Source organism: Vicugna pacos, chromosome 11 (genome assembly GCF_048564905.1).
Source record: "Vicugna pacos chromosome 11, VicPac4, whole genome shotgun sequence".
In the NCBI taxonomy this organism is placed as follows: Eukaryota; Metazoa; Chordata; class Mammalia; order Artiodactyla; family Camelidae; genus Vicugna; species Vicugna pacos.
This window is the reverse complement of record NC_132997.1, coordinates 23,475,269-23,490,169: the sequence shown is the minus strand read 5'-3', so window position 1 is coordinate 23,490,169 and position 14,901 is coordinate 23,475,269. Positions and strand designations below refer to the sequence as shown.

At 37.2% G+C, this 14,901-nt stretch overlaps 1 pseudogene; it reads right to left on the bottom strand.

The window, feature by feature from the left end:
* Positions 1-11,977: 11,977 nt before the first annotated feature.
* On the bottom strand, positions 11,978-12,891 carry LOC140699898 (pleckstrin homology domain-containing family A member 3 pseudogene; annotated as a pseudogene).
* Between the last annotated feature and the right edge of the window lie 2,010 nt (positions 12,892-14,901).

Sequence of the window (14,901 nt, the reverse complement as noted above, 5' to 3'; positions counted from 1 at the left end):
TCAAAGTTACATATATAAAATACTCACATACTTCTGCCACTAGAATGGATCATGCGTCACCTATACTATGAGAAAAGAAATGAAAAATAGTATCTACAAAATCAAAAACGTTCTATTTATATTTCCATCACTGTGCCTGTTCTGAATTACAGCCATCAGCAAACTAGCCAAAGGAAAGGTCTTAAGGAATTTTGATACTCAACAATAGAGCTCTATACCTAAGTCCGTGCATAAATTCAACTTAATTTTTTAAAATAATGCTGCTCTTTGAATACATTCATGTGATAAATCATGACATAATGTGTCACTTACTAAACACTGTTTCCTACTGAAAATAGGATAGGACTATTTCTAGCCGTTTCCCTTTCCAAATCATATGGCTCTTCATGGGAACAACTTTTGATTTCTGAGAATAAACAAATTGTTAAATAAACATTACTATTAGCTCAGAACTTCTCATAGGAAAGCAAATAAATTGTAGAAGTTTACAGGAATTCTAAAGATGACACTGAGAGTCTACAAGGAAAGGTAAACTGGGTTTTCCTATAAACTTAAACTTGCCTATAAGCTATAAATATAATTAATTAGTTAACACTGATGAAAGCCTCTCATAATACATTAAAGACCAAAGTAGCTTAAAATGGAATTAAAGCTATACCAGACTTGCTTTAAAGAAACGTATACACAAGAATGACAAGCTTCAACCAACAGAGAAGGAATAATGAAGTTAGACGTTTTAACAGATGCTCAGTCTAGTGGGTGAAGGAGGATGAGGACAGGGTATTTAGATACCCTCAAAGAATCACCACACAAATGACTTACTGATTCTAAATGGAAAAAAAACTTCATAGTGGAGGAACAGGCAGACACCACCCAGACAAAGTGACCAAAGTGTTTATCCTCATTAGCAGTAATGAGACCAACAGCCCTCAGACACAAGTCAGCCAACAGACTGGACACGGATCGCTCAGCAGACAAACCCAGAAGAAGAGACGTCTGTGTACAAAACAAGCCGGTGTGCATGCCCCGATGGCACCATCAGAAAGACAAAGACTGTGGAGCTGCCACAGTTTCAAGAGGCCTCAGGAGACGTGACAACTGAACGCAATGTGTGATCTTAGATCTGCAAAAACAGCTATAAAGAACACTTCTAAAAGCGGGCTGTGGATTAGATAATAGTACTGATCGATGTCAAATTTGTCCAATTTGATCATTATACTGTGTACATGTCAAAGGACATCCCCGTTCTCAGAACATATGCACTAAAGTATTTGGGGTAAAGGACTGTGATATTTCTGACTTGCTGGCAGTTGGTTCAGGAAAAAAGTCATGCACACCTGCATATGTACATAGAAGCACACATACATACATGTCTGTATGTAAGGGGCAGGAGAGAGGGAATGGTAGAAAAAATGGAAAACAGGAAAATTAGGCAACTGGTTGTCCAGGTAAAACAAATGTAGGGTTTCCAAGTCCCAGCTTGCAAATTTCCTCTAAGCTTGAGTTACATCAAAATAAAAAGGAATATACAAACATTAACAATAGTAAATAACAAGGAGTCCCAGTTTGTCTAACCTGGAATTGTACAAGTTCTAACCAAAGGACCCGAGGCCAGGGAGCTGCTGCAGAACTCCTGGTTTAGAGTTAAGGACAGTCAAACATGCCTCACAGACAGTGTAAGTCTTGGCTTTCATCTGCATCTGACGTAAGTTTTACAGGCTGAGGGTGTTGTAGCTGCGGACACAAGTATCTCTTTAACTGATGGTGTGGCTGCCACTTCAGAGCGACAGCAGACACACTGGGAAGGCATAGTACGAAAGATGATTTACAAGCTCTACTCTTCTAAGTGAGTAAAAACATTCAACTTTCCTAAAGTGATTGTAAAAAGTTATTACTTCACTGATTAAAGCCGTATTTAAGATGACAGATACAACATCTTACAATAAAATTAAAACATTCTTACCACAAAAATGCTCATAACATTTCACATATGGCTCTAAAATTCTTCAAATATGTCCATCCTTAACCATAATATTTTAAAAAAGTAAAAAGTTGCTTTAACATTTAGGACTTGTACAAATGAATTCTTTGGTTAAAAATCTACAAATAAAATGGTATAATGCTTTGAGTATCAAAGTGATCTATATAAAATTGAAAATATTATACAATGTACACCAGCACACTACATATATAAATGCACTCAAAGTGAAGCCTGGCATTTTCTATGGGTTTAGTAAACTCATACTTCTAGAATGAAGTGATAATGCTTACCAAGGGCAGGCATGACTATCCCAGGAGCTTACAAAGGATCTTCATAATACTGGCCAGGGGCTTGGCCACATAGTGGCTGCCCCTAAAAGTGTCATTAATAATGACTTAAAGTGTAACTACAGGCATCTCTGACTGGCCTAGAAACCTCAGAGTCTCCTTCAGAGCTTCTGGAGTAGTTCTGTCACTCTAGTTGCCAATGTCTTATAATTCTGAAATGCACCGATGCTGCAACTGGAATAAGTATTGGACCCAGCATGTTTTCACTGACATAAAGGAGTTTAGTAAATGTTCCACACAATCAAATGGCAATGAGCAACACCCATCAACTGAAAGAGACACCACTGTTATTTACTTCACATGCCCCGATTTTAAACTGTATTCAAGGCCATAGTAATAAAAAGAGCATGGTATTGGCAGAAAAACTGGAAACATAGAGCAATGTAACAGAATTGAGAGCCCACCAAGAAACTCACACATGTATGTGCAATTAATTTCTGACAAAGGAGAAAAGAACACACAGTGGAGAAAGGAGAGTCTCTTCATTAAATGCTGTTGGAAAAACTGGACAGCCAGATTTTAAAAAAAAGAAAGAAAATGAAGCTAGACATCTATCTCACACCATACACAAAAATCAACTCAAAATGGGTTAAAAACTTGAATGTAAGACCTGAAACCATACAATTTCTAAAACAAAGTATAGGCACTATGCTTTGAATATTGGTATTACCAATATTCTTTTGGTTGTGTCTCCTCAAGCAAGGGAAACAAAACCAAAAATAAATGAATAGGACTTCATCAAGCTCAAAAGCTTTTGCACAATAAAGGAAAATATTAATAAAACAAAAAGCAGCTTACTGAATATATATTGCAGAATAAATTTGCAAATGACATATCTAGTAAAGGGTTAGTACCCAAAATATACAAAGAATTCATACAAATCTACATAAAAAACCAAACAATCCAAATGGGCAGAAGACCTGAAGAGACATTTTTCCAAAGAAGAGATACCGGTGGCCCACGGACCCTTGAAAATACATTCAACATCACTAATTATTAGGGAAATGAAAATCAAAACCACAATTGCCTCACTCCTATTGGAATGGCGATTATCAAATAAATAGGAAATAACAAGTGTTGGTAAGAATGTGGAGAAAAGAGAAACCTCACGCACTGTTTCTGGGGATGTAAATTCATGCAACTGCTATGGAAAACAGCAGGGAGACTCTTCAAAAAATTAAGAGTAGAAATACCATATGACTCACCTTTTCTACTTCTGGATATTTATCCTAAGAATACAAAAACACTAATTCAAAAAGATACATGCACCCCTACGTTCACTAGCATTACTTATAATAGCCAAGATATGGATGCAACCTAATTGCCCATCAATATATGAATGGATATAGAAGATATGGTACATATATACACAATGCAGTATTACTCAGCCATAAAAAGATGAAATTTCACCATTGTCAACAACATGGATGCACCCTGAGGGTGTTATGTGAAGTGAAATAAGTCAGTGCAGAAAAACAAATACTATATGATTTCACTTATATGTGGAATATAAAAAACAAACCAGCAAACATAAAAGCAAAATATATGAATAAACCAAACCAACTAAAAAGAAACATGTAGCTACTGAGAGCAGAGTAGTGGTTACCAGAGGGGAAGGACAAAATAGGTAACAGTGGGACAACTGGATAGTGAAACATGGAAAGTATTTTTGGTGATGAGGTCACTGTAGGGCACCAAGAATTAGAAGTATACATGAAACTTGTATAATGTTACAGACCAATGTTAATTAAATAAAAAATTTGAAAAAAGAAACCTCAGTGAAGTTGCAACTTTTAGAACACTGCACAAGAACTTTAGATGTTTTTGTGAAATTATGAATTACTTAGAAAAATTGATAAGGGCTTATCAGAAGCCATGAGTTCCAACATATATACATTCAAAGGTTTTTTTTTTTTAACATTTTTGTATTGAGTTATAGTCATTTTACAATGTTGTGCCAAAGCTTTAAGATACAGAAACCAAGACCACAGGTAGCACAGAAAGGTGGCAGAGGTATAATAAGAATGACCTGCAAACCACGTGGACAATTGAGTTAACAAGTAACTATTATTAAAACCAAAGAGTATGTGGGTTATGTTGTGGCTACGTGAGATGTGCTCCTCAAACAAGCTCAATGCCTTTCTACTGCTCCAGACACTGGTCAGAATCCTCCATCCGTGCTCTGTTCTGACTTTTTCTTCTCTGAGTTTTAGCAATGGGTATGGTCATCTGTGAGGCTGTCTACAAAGCAACAATGAAAGGACTAAATAAAGTGTAACGATAACACGAAGAAATGTTAACCAGGAGAAGACAAGGTATAGTGTGGCATAAAATCTCCACAAGCAATACATTTCTTTCATTTATTATTAACTTTGAGAACCATAAGAGAGACAGGTAAGATCACATTAGAATAATGGAAATAAAAATGTAAATTAAAGAATTAAAAATAGAAAGAGACTCAGACATAGAAAACAAACTTACGGTTACCAAAGAGGAAAGGGAGGGAAGACAGATCCATTGGGAGTTGGGATTAGCAGATACAAACAACTATATACAGAATAAATGAACAACAAAGTCCTACCATAGAGCACAGGGAACTACATTCAATAACTTGTATAACCTCTAATGAAAAAGAACATATATATGTTTGTGTGTGTATAACTGAATCACTATGCTGTACACTAGAAACTACCCGACATTGTAAATCAACTACACTTCAATAAAAAAGAAAAAAAAGAATGAAATAAGTAGTAAGTTATTAAGATTTTGCCTCTTAGTCCCAAACTCCTAAGGCTTGGGATGCTGGAGTTGGGAGTCAGCCAATTACCTTTGTCCTTTGCCATCTGGCTCCCTGACAGGTTTCACCAAGGAGGAGGGAAATGAGGGCTTGGAGGAGGGGACAGGAAACTAGGGGGTTTGCTGCTCTGGTGAGCTCTGCCCCCAGACACTTCTCACGAATCAGCAGGTGGCTCCGGTTCCCGGCTTGGTTTTACAGGCCCAAACCCAGCATCAAAGCACCCTCCAAAGTACCAGCCCAGTCAGTACCACCTCCTCAAAGCTCCCAGTCTCAGCTCTGCGAGGCTCATTCTCTGAGCTCCTCGGGCACTGTTTGCATAGGCAGCATCCTCTCCACATACGTCTGGGTCTGAGCCCCACAGAATGCTCTCCCTCTCGTGCTAGGTTCCTGGACAACTCCAACCTCTTCATGTCATTCCTCTAGCCCTAGGGATGATGGCTGCTCCCAATAGTTACCTGAGAGTCCCTTTTTGCTCTAACATGTGGTAACCTAATTACCTGTGTAAAATGATTTCCATTACACTAACAAATATGGTTTCTGTTTCCCTGACTTCACTCAGAACTAGTAAAAACAATAATCTATTAATTTAATGGATTATATTTTTCTAAGTACTTAACAGCTTTCTGGTACTAGTATTTAATTTATTTTTATTTATTGCTTATTCAGAATATCTGTTTTAACTGTTCACCAGATAACATGCCAGTTTTCCAAGTTACTCTTTCCCCAAAAAGGTTTTATATATAGTACTGTTCATCTGCAAATGTATATTTAAAGTCTTCTTAAACATAGCTTTAGCTTGTTCTTTTAATTAAATTTCATATGGTCCTTGATTGTGTTTACTCTTGAATTTGCTAAGCTATGTAATTTCTTCATAAACAATAAAAAAGGCTGAGTGGTCACACATTTTAAATAAGTAAGTCCCAATGATTAAATTTCAACTCTAATTCAAACAGATTCTTGGATGGTTGCCTATTTTTATTTCTTCTAAAATACAATGATTAAAGATGTATATGTACAGCAGAGCATGTATAACATGTATATAACATGTACCCAATTTCCAACTTAAGAAACAGAACATAACTAGTACTTTGGAAGAGTCCCGTATGCTCCTTACATCCCACCCTCAGGCCCAGAGGCAACCACTACCTTCAAGTTTGTCTTTTTCATCCCCTTGCTATCCCTAAATAAGTTTTATATATATACACACACATATATATACAACTTTGAACATTGAAATCATGCTGTTTGTATTTTCCCATGCCTTGTTTCCTTAGAATTGTATTAATAAGAGTTATCTATTTTTAATGTGAATAAATGTAGTGTAATTAGTTTCACTCTTCAATAGATGTTCTTAGAAAGAACATATCATAATTTACTCAGCAATCATTTTATTGAAAAAATATCTGAGGGTTTTAGGTGCGGCTGCTATAAATAAAAACAGCTATGTAGTTAGCCTGGTCACCTCTGCACTAGTATATACACCTAGGGACCACATGCTGGGTCAGAGAATATGGATTTTTAAAAGTTGGTGAAATATTGCCAGACAATTTTCCAAGAAAGTGCATCAATTTATATTTCCATTACCACTGTAAAAGAATTCTCAGTGATTCACATTTTTGCCAATATTTCACATTCTTTGACTTTTTAAAATTTTCAAAAAGGTATTAATTGGTAGTATTTTGGTATTTATATATATATATATTTGGCATTTATATATATTATATATATTTATATATATATAGTATATATAATGGAATATTACTCAGTTGTAAAAATAATGAGATCATGCCTTTTGCAGCAACACAAATGGACCTAGAGATTATTATATTAAATGAAGTCAGTGACAGAGAAAGACAAATGTTTTATCACCACATGATTGGTGCTATGTAAAAAAATCAGAAAAATGCACTTGTTTACAAACTAGAATTAAAATCACAGACACAGAAAAATACATTGGTTACCAAAGGGGAAAAGGGTGGGGGGGAGGGATAAACTGGAATTTGGGGATTGATACATACACACTACTATAAATAAAATATATTAACGAAAAGGCCTACTGTATAGCAAAGGGAACAATGTTAAATATCTTGTAATAACCTACAATGGAAAAGATTTGAAAAAGAATATATATATGTAATTGAATCCCTTTGCTGTATACCAGAAACTAAAGTAAAATTCTAAACCAAATATACATCAGTTTTAAAAAATCATAATAAATATTCTCAATAAAATAGTTACAGGAGAAGTTACCTTAACAAAATAAAGGACCTTTAAGAAAGCCCAATTTTACATTTCCAACAAAGAGAAAACTGCATCCTCTTCCTTTAACGTCTAGTAGATGGCAAAGATGTCCACTCTCACCACTTCAATTCAATACAGGAAGTCAAATTTATAGCATTTTAGAAAAAAACATAATAATAAAATGCAATGAAATCATATAGGAAGGAACTGTCTTTATGTAAATGGAATGGTCCTGTATAGAATATATATATATATGTGTGTGTGTGTTTGTGTGTGTGTATATATATACATATACATGTATATATATACACATATATAGAACCTCAAAAGACTCTAAATCCTTAAAGAAATTCTGAGCAAGTAAACAAAGATGGGAGAAACATATCTCCTGATTTCAAATGATTATAAAAAAGCCATCATCATCAAAACACAATTTTACTGGCGTAAAAACAAACAAGGGGACACATAGAATAGACCAGAAAGCTCAGAAATATGCCCACGAATAGACAGTCAACTAATTTTGACAAGGGTATCATGAACACACAACGGGGAACCAATATTCTCTTCAATACATTTCATTGGATAAAGGGGATATACATGTGTAAGAAAAGAAAGTTGAATCCTATTTAAACAATACACAACAATAAGCCCAAAATGGATTAGCGACTTAAACGTAACAACTGAAAGTATGAAACCTCTTAAAGGAAACGTGCAAAAAGCACACTGACTTTGGATGCCTCAGGTGGGCCCTGGAACCCAGGGGGCCGCGTGGTCTCCCCAGCCAGGCTCGGTCCAGCCCAGGTTGCTGTGCGCTGTGCTCTGGGTCAGCGGGGACCCGGCCTCAGCTTCCCTGCGCAGCTGCCACTGGGAAGCACGCCGACCCAGGTCAGCAGGCGCCCAAAGCTGCCAAGCCCTGGACTCATGGGCCTCCCAACTCCCGGTAACAGAAAATGTAAAAATACATCTTCCAATCAATGTCAGACTATCACAAAGATCCAACAATATACTGAGAAGACAATGCGAACAAGAAAGGCCAGGAGGCTGAAAGGTCTTCTGAAAGGTAACTCACCGGAAGCAGGACCAGGTGAGAGGATCCCAGCAGGATGCCGGGAGACAGGGACACCATGTTGGTAACAGCTCTTTCTTCTGCGGGAGCGTCCTGAGCCCAGGATTTTCCATGGCAGCTCCAGGTGACCGGTGTCAGCCTCTGACCTGACTTCACTTTCAGTTTAGGCCCCAGGGAAGGATTCTGATTGCCTGCGTCTTATCTGACGTCACCTGTGCGCGCTGTGTGGCGCCTGAGAGTCAGCAGGGCCTGTGATTGGCCGCCTCCCTGCCCTTTCCCAGCCAAAGTCGCTCCAGGCATCCCTTTAATCAGTCTCCTTCTCTCTCCCTGGCCCTAACCCAAGGACTGCTGCATGAGCCTGGAAAGAAACGCATTCTTATCCAGTCCTGGATCTTAGGGGGTTAGAAGTTTTTACCATTAACTGTGCTGTTATTAGCTGCAGGCTTTTACTTTTTCTTTTTGTTAATCAAACTATGGAAGTTCCCGTCTGTTCCCAGTGTATAGGGTTACACTATGATTAGATGTTGAATGTTGTCCTATTCTTTTCCTGCAACTATTGTGATAGTAGTATTCTTGTTCTAAATTCTGCTATATGGTTATTATATTCATGTATAAATTATCCTATTAGGTATGGAGTTTTGTGTGTGTGTGTGTGGTTGTTGTTGATTTCATATTGTTTTTCATTATAGGTTTCTACAAGACATAGAATATAGTACCCTGTGCTATAAGGAAGAAACTCATTGTTTATCCATTTTATATATAGTAGTGTCTAAAAATTTGGATTCCACTTTGTCCCTTTCCACCCTCTTTGCCCCCTGGTAACCATAAGGTAGTGTTGTCTGTCTCTGAAATTGCTTCTGTTTTGTGAATATGTTCATTTGTGTCCTTATTTTTTTCTTTAGATGTCACATATGAGTGGTAGTTTTCTTTGTCTTTTTGGATTACTTCATTTCAAATGACAATCTCCAGGCCCATTCATGGTGCTGCAAATGACATTATTATATTCTTTATATGGCTGAGTACTATTCCAATGTATAAATATACCACAACTTCTTTATCCAGTCACCTGTCAATGGACATTTAGGTCATTTCAATGTCTTGGCTATTGTAAATTCTGCTGCTGTGAACATTGGGGTGCATGTATCTTTTCAAAATAAAATCCCCTTCAGAAATAAGCCCAGGAGTGGAATTGCCGGATCATATGGTTAAGTCTATTTTTAGTTTTTTGAAGAATATCCACATTGTTTTCTATAATGGTTACACCAAACTACTTTCCCGTCAACAGTATAGGAGAATTCCATTTTTCTTTACACCCAATTTGGTATTTATCATTTGTGGACTTTTTTTTTTAGCATTTTTTATTGATTTACAATCATTTTAAAATGTTCAAATTCCAGTGTCGGGCACAATTTTTCAGTTATATATGAACATATATATATTCATTGTCACATTTTTTTCTCTGAGAGTTACCATAAGATCTTGTGTGTATTTCCCTGTGCTATACAGTATAATCTTGTTTATCTATTCTACATTTTGAAATCCCGTCTATCCCTTCCTACCCTCCACCCCCTATTTGTGGACTTTTAAATGATGACCATTCTGACTGGTGTGAGGTGATACTTCATTGTAATTATGATTTTCATTTCTCTAATAATTAGGGATATTAAACATTTTTCCTTTGCCTACTGGCCATTTGGCTGTTTTCATTGTAAAATTGCTTCTTTAGGTCTCTGGTCCATTTTTGATAAGGGTTGCTTGTTTTTCTGTTATTCAGCTGTATGTGCTGTTTATATATTCTGGAAGTTAGGCCATCATTTGCAAATATTTTCTCCCATTGCATAGGTTGCCTTTTTGTTATGCTTATGGTTTCCTTTCCTGTGCAAAAGCATATAAGATTAATTAGGTCCCATTTGTGGGTTTTTTGCTTTTATTTCTATTGCCTGGTAGATTGCCCTTGGAGAACACTGCTAAGATTTATGTCAGAAACTGTTTTACCTATGTCTTCTTCAAGGAGGTTTATCATGTCTTGCCTTCTGTTTAAGTCTTTAAGCCATTTTGATTTTATTTTTGTGTATGGTGTGAGGGAGTGTTCTAAATTAATATACATGTCACTGTCCAGTTTTCACAACACCACTTGCTGAAGAGATGGTCTTTTCTCCATTGGATATTCTTGTCTCCTTTGTCAAAGATTAATTTATTGAAGGTTTGTGGCTTTATTTCTGGGATGTCTATTCAGTTCCATTGATCCATATGTCTGCTTCTGTGCCAATACTACAGTTTTGATTACTGTACCTCTGTAGTATTGTCTGAAGTCTGGGAGGTTTATTCATCCAGCTTTCTTCTTTTTCTTCAGTATTTCTTTGACAATTCTAGTTCTTTTGTGATTAGAATTAAATTTGAGGATTATTTGTTCCAGTTCTGTGAAAAATGTCCTGGGTAGTTTAATACAGTTGGCATTAAATCTGTAGATTGCTTTGTAGGGTCATTTTAACAATATTAAGTTTTCCAATTCAAGAGCATGGGATATCTTCTTATTTTTAAAGTCATCTTTAATTTCTTTAATCAATGTTTTGTAGCTCTCCATGTGTAAGTCTTTCATCTCCTTGGTCAGATTATTCCTAAGTATTGTATTTTATTGGATGTGATTTTAAAGGAGATTTGTTTCTTTACCTTTTTTCTGATATTTTATTGTTAGTGTAAACAAATGCAACTGATTTCTGTATGTTAATCTTTTTTTTTTTTCCATTGCAAGTCATTTAGTCCTCTGGCAGAAGTGAGCAAGGTCACTAGAACATTAACCTCTTTTCTAGAACAATGTAAATAGCAATGTATACATATCTTAAATTTGACAGGTTGTAAAAGTTAGGAAGCAATCATCTTTTTGATGCAACAGAAAAATAAGTAAATAAAAATTAAATATTTTAGCCCAACATTTGGTATTGATAAATCAATAGTGTCAACTTCATATATGAAAGACAACGCAGTCTGGTTTTTAAAAAATCCTCAATGTCATGATATTTGGGATAAAAATGCTTTGAATATTAACTGTTTCCTTTTTGCTTAAAGGAATATAATACAATCATCTTCAAGCTGAGACCAAAACTCATTTTCAGCTGGGGTAAAGTGACCGTTTGGTCCATGGCACACGTTACGTATATCACACTTCTGTCAAACTGAAACCTTAGGTTTATAAGATTTCATGTTATAAGCTACAATACACACTGACTAAACTGTCAGTCCCTCACAGTTTTTTAGAAAAACATCTACATTTGTCCTTATGGATGTCAAAATGTTACACCATCATTTGTTTTTTAAAAAAAAAATGCACATTCATACTGTGGAGTTATTAGGAAAATACTCTTGCAAATAAACTATATAAAGATAAAATACACTTCAGAGGTATGTGGGTTGTTTTGTTTGTTTGTTTTACAATATTGCATAAAGTCCTGAGAAATCCGAAGGAAAATACTACTCCCCATAACATAGTTTAATTACAGTAGCTTTTGCCTAGCAATACCTAGAGGAAGTTGGACACTTCTGTTTCCTCAGGATGAGGATGGAAGAGGATCTTCCGATTCAGATTTTTTTTTTTCTGGCCATAAGTCTGTTTTCTTCAGGAATGGTTGCTGATGCCAAATCTCCATTAAGTGTATTTCCTGAACAGTGAACAGGTCTATCTGGGTCTTCAAGAGGAACATCATTACAAGAGTCTGTATCTGGGTAGGTTCTTCGACATCACTGGGAGAGTCGAAGTGTAGGCACTGGTTCTTTTATAGAGTGGCCACTCCTCTCTGAACTGCAAAAACCAAGGTGGCTGACAGAACGCTTCATCATTTGAACAGGAGAAGGTGACACAGGAGAAACTAAGGGATCCTGATGAGACAGCTGAAACATCTCAGGTTTAAACTTGGTGCTTGCTATCTTCACACATTCCTCAAGCATTGTGATCAATGTATTACATGTGGCACTAAGTAGAGAAGAGGCTTCATTCATGGTCTCTATGCTGGGAGATGAACAATTCTCATCATGGTGAACAAATTCTTGGATTGTGTGAACTTGCATTAGGAAGTCACAGGAGAGGTGAAGTTTAGACATTTTGGTTTTCAGAGATTCACTGGTTTCACTCATTTATTTTTCTTTTTCAGTCCTAGTATCAGTCAAACAGGCTTTGGAGCTTCCCAGAGCAAGCAGCCACCTTTGTCTTTCGGCTGCATTTACTGCCTTCATATAGAGATGCTGCTCTCCGGGAATGATGATTCCATTCCTGTGTTGTCTGCTGAATGGACTTGAATTTCACAAACTGCCATCTTCGTACTTCCTTTGCTCCCTTTGCAAACATCACCTGGTGAATCAGAGCAGGACAGGATTCCATCTAAAACAAACCAACGAGGCTGCCAACCTGTGAGATGGTCCACTTGTACAGAAACCCCTCCGTGCTCCAGAGCCCGGCGCCGCGCATCCTCCCGGCCCAGCGCCGGCCGCGGCGACGAGGGAAGCGCGGAGCCTGGGCAGCCGCTCCCAGGCCGCCCCCAGCCCGCGCGCGCCGCCGGGACACGGCGGCCCTCAGAGGCCGGGAGCACGTCCGCCGCGGGGGGGCTCGGGGCCCGCGAGGCGCGGGCTCAGACGGCCCCGGCCCCGGGCGAGCCCTGGCGGCGGCGGCGGCGGGGAAACTGCGACCACGGCCCCTCCCGCTCGTGCTTCCGCTCTGTGTGTGTTAATCCTGTATCATGTTACCTTGCTGGTTTTATTAGCTTTAAAAATTTTTGTGTGAAGCCTTTATGATTTTCTGTGTACAGTATCATGGCGTCCTTATATAGTGATAATTTGAGCTCTTCTCTCTCAGATTAGATCCCTTTTATTTCTTTTTCTTGCCTGATTACTGTGGCCAGGACATCCAATACTATGTTGAATAGAAGTGGTGAGAATGGGCATCCTTGTCATGCTCCAGATTTTACTGGAAGGCTTTCAGTTTTTCACCATTGAGTAGTATGTCGGCAGTGGGTTTGTCATAATTAGATTTTATTCTTTTAAGTTATATTCCATCAGTACTCATGTTGATAAGAGCTTTTATCATGTATAGATGCTGAATTTTATCAAATGCTTTTACTGCATCTATTGAGATAATCGTGTGATTTTTGTCCTGTCTTGCTGATGTAGTGTACCACGTTGATTTTGTATGTTGAACCATCATTGTGTCCCTTGGATGAAACCACCTTGACCTTACTGTGTGATCTTTCCTGTGTGCTGTTGGACTCTGTTTGCTAATTTTTTTTGAAGCTTTTTGTATCTCTGTCCATCAATGATACTGGCTTGTAATTTTCTTTCTTGGTAGTTTCTTTGTCTGGGTTTTGTATCAGGGTGATGGTGAGTTCATAGAAGGAGTTTTGGAGTATTCCGGCCTCTTCAGTATTTGGAAAGAGTTTGAGAAAAGTTGGTATACATTCTTCTTTGTATGTTTGATAATATTCCCCAGTGAAGCCATCTAGTCCTAGACTTTTGTTTGCTGAAAGTTTTCATTGTTGATTCTATTTCACATCTAGTGATTGGTCTGTTCCTCTTGATTCAGTTTTGGTGAGCTGTTTATAGAAACTTGTCCATTTCTTCTAGGTAGTAAAATTTGTTGCCATATAGTTGTCCATAGTATCTTCCTTCCTTCCTTCCTTCCTCCCTCCCTCTTTCTTTTTCTTTCTCTCTCTTTCTTTCTTTCTCTCTTTCTCTCTTTCTCTCTTTCTTTCTCTTGTGTTGGTTGTAATTTCTCCATTTTTAAAATTTTGTTTAATTATTTCTCCTCCGTTCTTTTCTGGGTAAGACTGTCCAGTGATTTGTTGATTTTTTTAATTTACTCTTTCATAAAATCAGCTTTTGGATTGATTGATGTTTTCCATTGTTCTTTTAAACTCTATTTTATTTATTTCCTTCCTGATTTTTATTAATTCTGTCCGTTTGCTGACTTTAGGTTTTGTTTGTTCTTCCTTTTCTTGCTCATTTAGACGGTAGGTTAGGCATTTACTTGAGATTGTTTTTGTTTTTTGAGGAAGTGCCCTCTTAGGACTGCTTTTGCTGCATCCCATAGATTTTGTGTGGTTGTGTTTCAAAGTATTTTTTTAAGTTTCTTCCTTGATTTCATCTTTGACTCATTGGTATTTTAGTAGCATGTTGTTTAGTCTCCATACAGTCATTTTTTCTCATTTGTTTTTCTGTCATTGATTTCTAATTTCATGATACCATGGTCAGAAAAGATATTTGAAATAATGTCTGTCCCCTTACATTTGTTGAGGGAAGTTTTGTGCCTGAGTATGTGGTCTATCCAAGAGAATGTTCCATGCACCCTTGAAAAGAATATATATTCTCTTTTGAGGGGATGTAATATCTAAAATTATCAGCCAAGTCCAGCTGTTTTATTGTGTCATTTAGCATCTCCTTTGCCTTATTGATTTTCTGTCTAGAAGATCTGTCCAATGATGTTAAT